This window comes from Calidris pugnax, unplaced genomic scaffold (assembly GCF_001431845.1).
Source record: "Calidris pugnax isolate Ruff unplaced genomic scaffold, ASM143184v1 scaffold132, whole genome shotgun sequence".
In the NCBI taxonomy this organism is placed as follows: domain Eukaryota; kingdom Metazoa; phylum Chordata; class Aves; order Charadriiformes; family Scolopacidae; genus Calidris; species Calidris pugnax.
In genome coordinates, this window is record NW_015090910.1 from 2,575,205 (window position 1) to 2,590,391 (window position 15,187).

A 15,187-nucleotide genomic window follows, 5' to 3' on the forward strand; every position below is an offset into this window, starting at 1 on the left:
CCACGAAAATCTCCCCAACTCCCCCCAAAAGCACATGGGAGGTATCGCTCCCCAGTCTGGCCACGCAGGGATGCATCCCCATTCCTTCACCATCACGGCTGTGACTGGATTTGTGCGTAAACGATGGTGAAAACATCACGCTAAAAAAACCAAACCACATCTTTTTGTTAAATGTGGTCAGAGTGGGCCGTTTGGCCGGTGCTGTTATGCTGAAATACTGAAATACTGCTGTGGCTGCTGACCCCGTGAGTGAAAAGCGTTGCCAGCCTCGAGCTGCTCCCTGAAGGCAGCAGATACGTGCAGAAGTATCCATGGAAAAGTATGTTGAAACAATTAAATTTCAGACAAGCGATCCCTCTTTATTTGAATTTCCAAAATACTACTCATGTGAACGTGTTGAGCTTCCAGCAGCAGCCCCACAGCGAGGGGTGGCTGTGTTTGTTTTCTCTTTCTTTTTGAGGTATTTTATATGTTTCTATAATATAATTATTTATTATATCCTAAGTGTTTTAAAATAGCCTTAAGTTAAATCTCTCTCTTTTTTTAATGAGTGCCACAAGTGAGTACATATTAAGAGGATTAGGGTTTGCAGGAACAATTGTTGAATGGAGGTTGTTTAATTAGTACTCACCTCAATAAGGGTGGCTGAGATGCTGATCCAGCCCCTGGTCCCCGTTGTGTCTGTGCTGACTTCAGTGCAATGACATCAGTAGTGAATACCACTCAGTATTTTTGGTTATTTTCGGGTATTTTGGTCCTCCAGTTAAGAGAGAATAAGGGGAGTGTAATGGAGTATTGTATTTTGTAGGTTCTATTTATTTAGTGCCTGTTTAAAAATTATGAAAATATGTATTTTTATATATTTGGCTCATTTGCATGTGTCGTCTGACAGCTGTTCTGTTTATTTCCAGAAGCTGCGCATCCACCATTTAAAACTCTGGCAATTCAAAATTCAGCTATTTTGAAAACTCTTTAAGTTGTCTTATTAATTGCTCAGCTGGGGTTTCTGCAGGGAGTATAACGCAGTGCAGGAAAGCCCCCCAAAATGCACCTCCCCTTGTCTAAGCTGGTATCAGGACATAAAAGCGACTCAGACCTTGGCCAGAGTTGTATGGGGATTAAAGTGCTTTTATGGAATGAAGTAAGAAGAAGAATTAATTCTTGGTTTGGAAAAAGGGAGAAAGCATCAGAAGGAAGATTGTTCTCTGATTTGACTGCAGCTGATTTATCTGGATGTGCTGCTGTGGAGGATGCTGCAGGGAGCCCCTTGCCCTGCCCGGAGCTCGGTGCTGTCCCAGCAGCGGCCGCAGAGCCCGGGGTTTTGGGGGGAGCCCGGGCACAGCTGAGCCTCCCTTTCCCAACAGTGACACTGGGGTGAGAGGCTGTTACTTCATCTTTAAGAGGGTTTAAAAGCCCACGTTTCAACACATTTACTCTTTCTTCACATTCAGAGCCAGCAGAGTTTGTTTCTCTCCCCGTCACCCAGCACCGACGGGGGGACCCTGCTCACAGCCGGCAGCTCTGACACAAGAGGATGTGACTTACTCACTGAGACGTTTTGTACATTTGTCATTGTGTAAAATACATCTATTTTAATGCATGACTAAGAGCAAATAATCTATTACCACAGGGTAAATCAATTAAATGTTCTTATAACAAGTATGCGTTTCTGATGGAACATTTTGCAGCCTGTTGTTATATTGCTCTACAGAACTAACAAACATCTATTATTATACACCACTGATCACAACCTGACTCAGTTACCCTGCAGATGATTTTAAAATGCCTTAAAATTTTTAATTATGAAGCACTCGAGCACCAATTTTTTTTTAAAAAAACAACCAACCCTGAATTGAAGCATAGGAGTGGAAATAGGAATATGACAAGGGGTGGATTAAGCCCACGTTGAAACCAAGTCATGCTGCTGTTTTATTGCCAAATATCGCAGTCTGAAGTCCAATCTCCCGAGCATGGGCTCGCCTGAGGGCTGCTCCTCTCTCCTCCGCTGGATGTGGACATCCCCTTCCCCTCTCCACCAAAGTCATTTGTTCTGGGGGGGCAGGATGAAGCTGTGTGCCAGGGGATGGGGCAGGACGTGCCTCTGGCCCAGGGTCAGGCTCCTGGGTTTGGGTGAGCCACTGGCTGGGGTGGTTTATGGGTGTTCAGGGACCCCCTTCTGCTCTGGCTGCCCTAAGTTATGTATTAAATCCCCATTCCTGTGACCAGGAGAGGAACATTGACCTCCAACAGGTGGGCAGGAGCCATGGGCTGTGCAGCCCCTCTGGCTGCTCAGGCAGCGGGGAATACGGGCCTGGGGGCTCGTTCCTGGCCACAGCTCGTTGGCAGGCATGGGGGTCCAAGCTGTTATTATTATTATTATTATTATTGAGATATCATTGAGCCATTGCTTTTGTTCCAAACCTCAAACCTCAGTTCCTGTGTAGTCCAACATAAAGTATGTAGTACCTATAGCTTAAAATCCCTTCTTTCGTGTTTATTTTCCCGGTGAATTGGTATTCTTTACTAAGCTGGTAGATACAGTTCTGAGAGACGGGTGAATTTAGAGATTTCTGAGCACAAACCTGTCAATCCAATGGGACATTTCCCCAGCTTCTCCCCTCTGGAGATGGAGCTCTCAGTGTAGCCCCCGTGTTCACTCATGCTGCTGTTTGTCTTGCTGTGGTAGAACTGCCCCCTCTTAAAAATCCCAGCTGGCCACGGAAGGAGCTGTGCATGGACAGGGCTTGTAGCCTCTCCCCACGGTCACTCCAGGAAGCTACAACCTTGGAGAAAGATTAACAAAAATCAGAATTTAGCTCCGTTTACAGCATGATGTGGGAAATCTTTCCAATCCCTGAGTGCTAGTGTTATAATATCACAGGAATACTATAAATAGCAAGTCATAGAAACATTTTTAATTGGTTCTCCTGATAGTCCTCACTACATTACTGTAAACTTGTTCTGAAGTGGGATTTAACTGCACCACCCAAACGGGATGAATTCTACTCACAAAAAAAAAAAGAAAAAAGATAGAAATTTCACTTACTCTGTAGTTTTTTTATTGTGTTTTATAAAAGTTGCTTTTAAATTATTGATGCAAAAGCTTATGTGCATGTGTTATTATATTATAAATAACATCAGAACCGTGTTTACTTGGCTAGGTCATTGGGAAAAATACTGAAAGGAACGAAATTGGCCTTATACTTCATAAAGAAGAGAAACCAAGGAAAACATAGGGATTATCTTATTTGTTATATACATATGTTTGGCTTTACATAGCACATTTTAAATCAGTCTGGTTTCCTCGCTGGTCAGCCAACACTCAGCCTGAGGATAAACCCTTCTGGGGACAGAGCAGGGAAGACTCACATGACACCAGCAGGAGCAAGCCTGGCTGTGTCCCACCTGCAGCCTTCTTTGGGGATTTTTGGCAAGTCCCGAGTCTCTGCTTATTCTCTGGAGACAGAGGGGCCCAGGGCCTGGCACAGCCAGGGTCACTGCTGGGGACCCTGCCGTGGGGCTGACACCCTCAGCACATCGGGAGCTTCTCCTTCCCCACAGCAGGGGCTGCCTTGGGGCAGGGCTGCCCGGGCCGTCCTCTCCCCGTGGGCAGAAGAACATCTCCATGGGACAGGGGTGGGTGTGGGTTGGTTGAACAACATGCTGAGAGGAAGGGGTTCCTCTGTCTCAGCTCTACTCTTCAAAAATTTGCAAAATGGAGCCATCAGAGAGAAATGCTCGTCTCCGAATTTCCAATTAACACCCCAAAAGTGCTCGGAGCGCTGCTTCTCTTAGAGCTTTCCTGTTTGTTCACACTTCCAGGGCAGACATCAGGGTAGAGACTTATTTTACTGGTAGCTCTGGTAACGTGTCTGTTCCATGGCATAAAGCAAAGCTGGAATACGTGGAGAACGAAAACGCTTCCAGAACTTTGAGTTTTCTAGAGACAGTTTTATCCCAGTTCAAGAAAACTTCAATATTAAAGTGTTCTGCAAAATGAAAAATATCTAGTTTCAGATGGATCAATTCTTTCCAATTTAGATTTTTTACACATCTCACATATGTCTGTGTGAAACACAAAAATCAAAGTAAAAAGCCATTTCAAAAAGGAAAGTACAAGACTTTCATTTAAAGATGTCAAAATGAGCTATTTTGACATTGCCACAGCCTTTCATCCTGCTTTTTGCTCGCATAAATGAAATTTCAGTGAAAAAGACAAGGTTTCACAAAGTGTATAGAGAGAGCTACACTATTTTAATGAAAACATGTTCTGCTGGTGGTTTGATTATCAACTGTAATCAAAATAATAGAAAGTTTGTTTTTGTTAAAATAAAAAAAAATTGGGACTGGTAGGTAATAATAAGGTGGAGCAGCACTCGGTTATCTGCCCGGAGCGGGGCACAGCATCTGCTGCAGAATTCAGCTCTCAAGCAGGCATTTCTGTTACCCATCAGTCACACGGAAAAGATGAAGCCTCTTGACATTCTCCAGCTCTGGTAGGCAGCAAACAAATGCAAGGCTGAATTTTTAAAGACATTTTTTCCTAAGAAAAATTTTCTACTGCTGAGATGAGATACTTCACTATGCTTTGCTTTTTCTTTTTTTTTTTCCCCAATTGATTTTACTGCAATTTTGCACTCTATTTGTAGAAATACATGTAGCTTATTGCAGTGGGTTTGATGTAGCTGTGAGAGTTTCCTGCCTAGGAAGGACGCGGATTTTAATGATTGAAGGACTTCAGTGCGTTTGTTCCAGCGAGCAATTATCCTTCACAAAAACTATTTCCCAGCTAGAGTTAAAAAGCAGTTCCCTGATAATAGCCACCTTCTCATGCAGTGATTTGGAAACACAACTAATTGGCAAACTTGGCCTCGTGCTATATTCAGTAGGTAATCTGCTTTGCCTTATTAGGTCTGCTATCATACCCGATTTTTAAATTTGATTTGGAAATATGAAGGACATGAAGAACAGCTATAGGAACCACTTGCCCAACTGTGAAAATAAACAACAGAAAAAAAGTCTGTTTTCCCATTCCGTGAAGCATCTCATTGAATACCTGACACCTCCCTGATGGAGCTGGTGTTAAACAGCTGCTGTAATTACAGGGCTCTCACTGCATCAAACCATATCTTAATGATTAGGCTTATTATGTAGGCTTTTTTCCATATATTAATTTTCTTATCAATGAGAAACAAAATGGAAAAAATACGGCGGTGCTCAAAAGCCAACTTCTGGAAACTCCTGGTAATAGGAAGGAGAGGCGGATATTAATATAATTTCTTCAGACAGCAAATGTGTTCTCCAAACTGAAGCCTAGTCCAGCCCATACAGTTACACAAACAAACAAGGGGTTCAACCCTAAACCAGATATTTCTGGAAACAAACCAAACTAGTCACCTATTGAAAGAAAAATTCCAATTCCAGTGTTTTTCCCGCTTTAATGGGTACTAAGTGAGCAGGTTTTAGAGGGCACAGAAGAAATATCAGCATTGTTTTTTCTATGTCACGAGTGATCTTTCATGACTATTGAATCAAAAAAAATGTTCACTCTCACCCAGGTGTGAGATACAAGCAAGACTAAATTACCAAGAAAAGAGTAGCCCATTAAAAGTGCCCTGAGATCAGCTCCGAGTTAGGCCAAAATACAAAAACTCGAGCTAATTTCCTACGTGAGAATCTAAGATGTGGCATAACGAGTTAAGATGAGGGCAGTATTGGAATTTGGCTCTTAGGCTCCCTTGTTAGTCTTCCTGCATATAAAATATTCATTTCCAATATTTCTCATGCTCCCACTGAGGTTGTTCTGCAGCAGTGACAGTCAGCTCTCCTTGGTCTGGTGCCCGGTTTATTTTTGAAAGGAGTGTAACTCTCTGTCAGCGATTCCCACCCAAGTCCCTGCTGATGCCAAATCTGGCACCACTTCTCCACAGCTTTTCCTCCCTAAACAACTACTGAACTCTGAAAATATTTAAATATTAGTGAAATACGTGTTTATGCACTGCCATACTGCTTCTACTTCCGAAACATCCCTGTCCTTCCCCAAAGACACCGCCACTTGCTGGCACCCACCGCGGAGCAGCTCCAGAGGCTCCCCCCTGCACCCCCCGTGGCTGCTGGGGGCTGTAGCTCCATGGGATTTCCGAGCACAGAAGAAGGAAGAGGCTTTTACAGAACCCCATCCTCCTCCTCCTCCTCCTTTCTTCTCCTTTTCTCCTGTTTCCACCCCTGGAAAGAAGGCATCTGGTGCTGAGGAGCCCAGGCGGGTGACCCAGGAGCGTGGATGCGCTTTCGTGGGGACAGGGGCAGTGTGACCATCTGGACTTGCTCGTGTCAGGCCCTGGCTACCTGGGCTGAGAACATCTACTTGCTGCAGCTGGTTTGTGCTGTGACAATTTCCTATCTTTTACATCAAGAAGGTATAGCTCCAGTAATTGATGACTAGGCTGGGGTAGTCTTCATTTATGATGAGTTAAGCCCTTACCTCATGGACTGTTTCAATATTTTTAGAATAAAGACATCCTCACTATAGAAATTCTTCATTCTCCGTCTATTTCCATTAGATGGAGAATGAATTCCAGTTGTCCACTCTCTCTTCTTTCATCCACACTCCAAAATATCCATCTATTGTGAGAGGTGGAATTTCATCCAGCTTGACAAAAGAGTACAATGTTCTGGTGCTAAGATGTACTTCACCTTAAAATATTTAAAGTGTATGTTATCTGAATCATATCCTGGTGCCTTCTGATGAAAGAGAACCCAAATTTTACTAGGAGCAGAAATCTGGGAATGGCAGAAAGGGATAGCTTGACACATTTTATTTATTTATTTACTGATTATGGGTGGGATGTGTCCCTTCTCCAAAGAAATGCTGTCTGGTGGTCGCCAGAGGTACAAAACTGCCATCTCCTGCCGAGGAGCTGTGGGAGCGTGGAGGGACCCAGGGCCTGGTGGCCGCGGGGCAGGATGAGCTGCTGCAGAGGGAGGGAGGGACCTGGCCTTGCGGCGTTTACGGGGTACGGCCGATACAGGGGACGTTTCCCCCCGTTTTGGCTTCACCCGCCCAGCACTTCGAAGGCATTTGGAAATAAGCTAGTGCTGGAAATATTTTATGGGGTTTTACTTACACAAAATGTGTTTTTACAGCTTTTCTATATAAGGCAATAACATGATCTAAATGGTTTCAAAATAAACCCGCAATGCCTGCTCTGAAGGAAAGAGATTTACCTCAGGAAATTCTGGCTGTGGGTCTTTCCAGTGTCCTCTGGCTGTTAGCTCTACGTGACCTACAGGAATTCTCTGTAGGGGCAGCAGAGGCTTCCCCTCTCCTCTGCTTGAGCACAACTTATCAGATTTCAAAGCTTTTTAAAATAATTTTTTGATGGGAATGGTTTGAGTCTAACTCAAAAAGAGGTTAATAGAAGCCTTTTAAAATGTAATTGAGTGCTGTTGAAAAAAAGAGGGAGAATGATATGACAGATCTTTTGGAAGCCTTAAAGAGGAGATCATAGTCTTCAAAGATTTGTATTCAAGTGTTTTCACCAAAATATTCTGCTGATGGGTAAAAAATCCCAACACCTATAGCCAAAGCTGGTTCACCACAATTACTTGCTTGTTTTCCACTAAGAAGCTCACCACAAATTAAATTGATAGAACCTGATGTACATGTTTCTTCTCCCAGGAGAAAGTCTGTCACTTAGTAATGTATTACATTTAGAGTGTTTGGAGTGTTTTTACTGACCGAGGTGACACGATTGTTCTTTCCATAGAGTGGAATTGCAGATGAACTGGCTGGCAGTTTCACTCTAACAGTTAGAAAGGGAAATCTCAGTGTTTCGAAGTTTTGCTGCCACTAAAAAACCCAAAATAGGTAATATCCGTCCTAGGATGAGGAATAGGGTCATGATATTTATTTCTGCAGCCGCTTCAGAAAGTAAATGTTGGGTTATTGCTCATCACATAGCACTGGTGTTGAGTCCAGATCCGCAGGTACAACAAACAATCAGAATTTCTATTTAATACTGCGCTTTGTCGCTTCCCCCCGTCCCCGTACACACAGGCACACTGGCTGCAGTAGTTCCGAAAATTACTCTGAAAAACAACATTTGGTACCCCGGAGAGTACAGACAGGAGCTGACGTACAGCTGGTCTCACAATGGAAATAAATTTCACCAAACATCAGTGATTTAAGGGCCTGATTTGTCCCACCAGTAATAGCGCAAACTGTTGATTAAAAAAGAGTCTAAAAGCTGTCTGATTTTGCTCTTATGATTTCGGGGAGAAACCTACTTTGGAAGTTCTTCAGTGGAACGTTAATATTTCTTTTTCGTCTTTGACTGGAATTCTCCTTTCTCCTGCCTTACCCTATACCCACATCATCCTGGGCTTCTTCCGTCTACCTCCAAATATTATCACCTCACCAAAAAGAAGTAAAAATTGAATAAAGATCACAACACAGTCACATATCAATGCGGTTTTTCGTAAGGATGTGAGATAAATCATTGTCCTCACACTTCAGGTTGCATCATCAGAACCTCTTGACTTCTCCAGTACCAGTTCAGGCCTGGCAGGACATGCTGGTGGCCACATGCCATGGGCCATAGGGAAGGGACTTCGGCTTTGCCAAGGCTGGTGGTGTCAGCTCTTCAGCAGCACCTACATTTTATGTGCCCAGCACCAACAGGTCTCACCTCTCTCCTACAACTCCCTCCCTTCCCTCTGGGAAGTGAGTCTCACTCGTGGTGCTTTAAGGGAAAAAAGCACCAAGGTCTGACTCTTGGCAGATAATTGTGTGAGCTGGGATGTGGTGCCAGGAGGCCATTCACACCTTCCCAGAAAATAAATCCACAATGCAGAAAAGACAAGGCAGACGCTTTTCAGAGCTTGTTCTGCTGCATAAATTTCTTCTGAAAAACATCTTTCCATTGCTAATGTGGTGATAACTTGACATTCATGTAGCGTGTTGCATATTGAATAGATGTGGGTGATTTTTAAAAGAAGTTTTCAAGACTCCCCTGGAAAAAAATGAAGCTGTTAGAAATTATTTAGCCTGTTCACTTTCCTTAAGGCATTTGCTATGGAAATAGGAGAAATCTTTCAGTTTTTTGGGAATGAAAATATGTTGCTGAGACATTCTCTTCATTGTCTTAGTCATACTGATATCCTTAAAACATATATCTGAGCTATCTCGAGCCAGATAAAGGCTTTGGCTTGTAACACCTAAAATGTGGACATGTCTTAGGGTCTCCAAGTAGTGAATATGGTTCTGACCTAACTATTGCCCATTTTAAGAGAGAATGCGTAACAAAAAAGTCCAGATGTGATGCCAAAACTGTAATAATTATTTTGGTATAGAAGAGATACCTTATATTAAAAATTTGTGGGAGCTTCACTGACCTCTCCCATCCTCTACCAATTCTCTTAAATTGTGCCAAAATTCAAGTTTCAGTGCAAAGTGTTATTTGGAATTTTAGTCTTTGATATGTTTTGAGCAGTAAGCATAGGTATCTTGGCCTAGGTATCTCAGTCTTACAGCCTCACTGCATTACCTAGCACGATTTGTTACCTAAAAAGGAATAGCAGGAGAGTGGTTTTGGTCACAAAACTAAATTGAAAGAACATTTGTGCAGGGAGTCTGAGTTTTTTCACTCAGGATTTAGAGAGGTTTCAACTTTACCAAAGAAGAATAGGTGCTTCATGGTCCGCCTGTGCACTCGAAGGGTGGCTTGAGGATGTGCTCTCACAGGGGCACATGTTGCAGATCAAACTCATGCCCTTGGGTCCATCTCTGCATGTTGGTTAGTCTTCACCCTGCCCTCACTTGGCATCCTGAAGAGCAAAACGTGCCTGTGGTAGGTCTGTGCACTCCCCACATTTCCCCACAATATTTAGGGCTGGAGCCTCCCTCCTATGAAAACAGGCTGAGAGAGCCTGCAAGCGCCATGCTCTGCTGTGGGACCTTGCATGATGGGCTGTGGGTGCAAAGCTTTTGTACGTCTCTGCCTGATTTTACAGCCCACCTGCCACCCAGCACGTGCCTGCCAATCCATTTTGTTTGAAAAGAGGGCAATTGTGCAGTGCTTTTGGCTCACCTCTGGCTGAGGAGTGGTTTCTTGTCACACAAGCTGCGTTGCGTGCTCCTTATGAAAGTTAAAAGCAACGGTGGAGTGAGATGGGTGCAGGTAATGTGCCTGCACCTGCCCCTTTGAGTTGAGCCCCTCTGACCATACTGCAAACACCCGTAATTAGCTGCCCGCCCTCAGGTGTCTTAATCCACCTCCTCAGGGTGGGAATCAGTCACCTGGACATGGACATTTAGTGCCATTTCAAGGGCGGTGGACTCGAGATGCCCTAGGACATTGAGCCATTTGCCATCTCAAATCGCATTAGCTGCTTATATTTAGGTACCGTTCCCTGTCTCCAGCCCAAAGCCTGAGAAATGAGGGGCACAAATCCCTTCTTGTCCGTCCCACCAGTCTCCCAGACAAACCGCGGTCTCTGAGGTCATCACAAGGTTAAAATAAAGCACATGTAAGTCTAAGAGGGAGCTCAGTTACTGAACAGAATTGCAAAGACGGAGAGAGTACACAGTATCAAGAAAACCTTAAGTTTCATTTTCAGGGGTGAGAAAAGACAGAATTCTGATACAGAATAATGCCTTTGGGGCTAAAGAATTCTTACTACTTAAAACAAAAGTTTCGACAAGACCACAATGACAAATACACTAGGGAAGAAATTTATATTAAAGTCATAAATAAGACTCTCCAACTGCTAGAAGTGACAGAAAAGAAAAAGCTGCAACTGCAAGGCTGTATAGTCAGAATAGTTTTCTGTACTTTGGGAATGTAGAATATTTTCAAGTGTAAACAAAGAAAAATGGATTTAAATTCTGGGAAAAGGAATTCTTGGTAAGCTACAGGACTCAAAATTATACATGAAAAGGGTAGTTTAAAAACATCACAGATCCATACAAGATAGCTCACTTGTTTAAAAGCATGCTGAGGTTAATTTTTAGTTCCCCATCACTTGAAGTAAATCTCCATTTCTGCATACAACTCCAGCAATGGTCAAAAGGAAGGGAAAAAAAGAAAAAAGAAGAGACCTTTCATAGTTACTAAGAGAGACTGCAGACTTATGTCTGAATCCAGGTACCAAGGCATCACAGGTAAGTTCCTTCTTTCAGTGGGACATTGTAAATTATCTTATAGACTAGTGATCAGTATACGTCCCTACCTGGGGGACAGCCTGAACATTGCTGTAGTTTTACTTCTGTACAGTTAATATTCATCACACATGGCAGCCTTGTGTCTCTTTTTCTGGTGGGATTCATCAGGAACAGGGATTTCATCCTCATTCTCTCTCTGAACTACTGCATATTGACTTCTTCCAGGGCAGTGGACCAAGGCTGAGAGGAGATATGGACACCCCTACCCTGCCTGGTGCAGTCAGCTGTGGTGGCCCCAGGCACAAGGCAGATTTTTCTCGCAGGTGTTCAATATCAGGGTAATCACCTAAGAGCTGAAGGAATGAGGGGTGGTGACTAAGGGCTCTGCATCCTCTTTCCTGCTGCATTTTTTTGTGGAGCCCAATGAGTCAAGCACTGCCCAGGAAACTCGCCCACCCGCAGTGCCCCCCGCACAGGGGTCTGGTAGGGTGGGTTTGAGACCATGGCATGAGCCCGTCAGCATTTTGGGACCCAGGGCTTCCAGGAGCCCACAGACTCTCATCTAGGATGTGACAGCAGCTGAACAGTGGGTTTGAGGCTCTAAATATTAGAATTATTTGTAAACCAATTCATGATTGCAGGTCCTGGACTCCATCCTTAGAGGAAAAAGCCAGATTCTGCATGGAACAGCAGTTTTGTGTGAAAGCAGAGTGCCAGATTGGTGAGTGGTGTCAGCTGGGCCAGCCCCACCAGGCACTGAACCAGCCAGCACCTGTCCTCAGGAGCCTCCCACCTCCCGGCCTTCGTGGCAACTTGAAATACCATTTTTAAGGGACAGTACAAAGAGGCAGTAAATTCCTTTCAATGCTTAAACAACTAAGGGACTAGACCAATTTCTACTAAAAATCAGCCCTTTCTTTATACGTGTGTTTCTTCATAGATGTCAGAGTCTGGGGGCTGAAATTACTCATGTTTTGAACTTGCTGAAAGCGATAATTTTAGGAAAGTCTGAGCAATAGTAACTGAAAAAATCAGGAAAGCTAAAATGTTTTACAGTCAGTGCAGTACTGTCCATCTCATTCCATAGGTTGTGTTACACAAACAAAAGTGTAGCTGTTGGTTTTACATAATTTCACCTTGACTTGGTCCTTTTCCATCTTGTCCATGTTCCCAGGAGAAACAGATTTAAACATAAGACATAAAAAGAAATGAAAAAGATTGAACAAAGGCTGACAGCTGAAGGCTGTGGTTTGGAAGGTAAGTACACACATTAAACGATAAATTTGGATTTAGATGCAAAATACCTCAAGACCTTTGGGGAGTTCCCAAAATGGACCTTTGGACAAAGCTATTAGATTTTCTGAAGGAAAGGAGCCTACCTGTCCCGAATGACATGCAGTAGTAGTGGACCTAAGCCCAACAAGACACACAAAAGGAGTGATCCAGGAGAGAAAATTATAGGAGATCTCAAAGTGAAATTCCACAGGGAAACAGCACAAGAAGCTCCGTGTCCTTTGCCAACAGCACTGCCAAGGCCAAGCCTATGGAGAAAGATACGAATGGGTGGACACACACTTCTGTAGCGTGTGTGCACAGGAAGAACAGTGAATGGCCCCAAATTGCTGGCTGAGACAAGCCTCACAGGGTGATGACGCAGCCGATGACAAAAGGACCATCAGCCTGGGAGCTAATGGGACACATCACTCATGGCACAGTCAGGGGAGCAGGAGCCAAAGCGCTGCCAAAAGCAAACAAGTTTGCTCCGAGGGAAAAAACCAACAGCAACCTAATGGCCAGAAGCAAACAGACTGCCATAACCCACTGCTTATAGCCGGGGGAGCCTCACGGAGCTCAGTGCTGGTGTCCCCTGGGGCAAGGACCCTCCAGGCAGGGAATGGGATGGGTGGCAGCCCAGGCTGATGCCCACCCCCAGGCATGGCACCCGCAGGCTCTGGCTGCCCCACTGCAGGAGCCTCTAGCCCACAGAACCTTTTGCTGCTGGGCATTGCTGCCCTTTCCCAGGAGTGGTCTGTCCTGGCTCCCCCAAGCCTGCTCACTGGCCATGGGCTGTGTCTCCCTGGCTGCCCAGCTCCTCTGGCCACGGGCTGTGTCTCCCTGGTTGCCCACCTCCTCTGGCCACGGGCTGTGTCTTCCCTGCAGCTCGCCAGGCCACTGCCCCAGCACCAGCCCTTGGCAGCACGTTTTCTAATTGTCTCTCTGGTCCCAGCTCTGTGCACGTGTGTGTGTGAAAAAGCACAAGGAAGGGTATGGTAATAATATCTTCACTTACTTTTTCCCAGGTTTTTCCCTGTGTGAGGCGTTTGCATTTCACAGAGTATGGCAAACACGTTCCCTGTACCCAGTGCTGAGGGAGAAGAGCACGGTATGAATGTGCCCAAACCCTCGCTGGAGGTGGCAGGGGAACCAGCTCTGTCAAACACTTTCCAAGGTTATAGTCAGAGGAAAAAGAAGTTCACACCTATATTCTATGTGTCACACTTGAAAAATCCCAGCAATCTCACAAAGCCTCTCAGTCTGGGGCAAGAAGAAGGGAAGAGGCTCTTTGCCTCAGAACCACACAGCAACCAGGGGAAGCAACAAAGGTCCAGGCACGTGCAATTCGGTGCAGAAAAAGAACCCTTCGTTTAGATGTCAACTCCAAGCAGCAAAGTAGTCACACAAAAATGGAACATTTTCTATTACCTAGAAAGGAGAAGAATATTAAGAGAAATGGTAAATACGAGTGATTTTTTTCCTGTGCTTAATGAACCAGGAGGCTGTAGCAAATTGGAAACACAATAAAGACAAAACACTCATTCTGGCCTTTAAAATAAAGGAAGAGATTAAAGCGCTCGATGAGATTTCAGTCCTGAATTATGATGATAAATGCAAAACAGGTTTGTTCAGTGATGGCTTTAAGAAAAGCATTGCACAACCCTTTACAATGGTGTGGTCAGAACCTAAAAACCCCAATAGAATAATCAACATAGGAATGAACAAAACCCAAGCTTTCAATAAACTCAAATAAAGAATGTGGCTTTGGTCTCAGTCCACGGGTGAAAAATGTTTCATGTTTTTATTTATGGGAGGCCGCTATTAGCTGACACTGACCATAAACCACTTGTTGACAGTGCCAAAAGGGGCCTGGCAAACCCCGCTGCTGCCGCTAAGAATAGAGCCGGGTTTTTCAGCTGCAAATGTATGATTTGCAAATTGAACACCAAGCGGGGAAAGAATTAGTAGTTGCAGACACACTCAGAGCATTTTGACAGTGCGATGGAACCAAGTCAAGAGGTATGTTATGTACTGTGAATCTGCTTAAAAACATGGTCTGGTTTCAGGTGAAAATGAAGACTATTATTCCTGGCACTATTGTTAGGAACAAGATCCTACAAAACCAGCCCTGAAGAACCAGTACAGTGTATTCCTGGAGCCCATTGTAAGGGGAGGCTTTCAGCACTGTTGAGATTTTATTTGAAAGCACCAAGATAATGATTGTCAAGCTATTATAGAAAAAAATATTCTTTAAAGGATAGGAATAAGGATGATTTACAGAATCAAAAACCTATGAGTAGGACAAGACTTTAATGTTGAGCTAAAAGGAACAATTGCTTTCATTAAGGCTGTTTGGTTTACCAAAGCACAAGGGGGATACATATAGCAAGTCATCTCGAAGAGCCACTGCTTGTGGCATAGGAAAATTTGGTCCATCAAGTAGACACAGGTAGAGATTTTTTTTACATTATATATATTTGTTTATGATGAGGCACTTTTTTTATAGCTGTTCTGCCTTCCCTGAGATTACAATCCTAGACAGTAACTAGGCTTAAACAAATAATCATATATATTTATTTTTGTGGAATATAGTATCCCTGGCCTGACTACAGCATGGTTTTTTCATAGGTATGAGTTTACAGTGAAATTTGAATTCAAAAATATAATTAACTTGCTCAAATGACCCCTTGCCTAAGTAGTTGGAATAAGTTAGTGACAAAAATATAGTATCTACCTAGAAAGATACTGAGA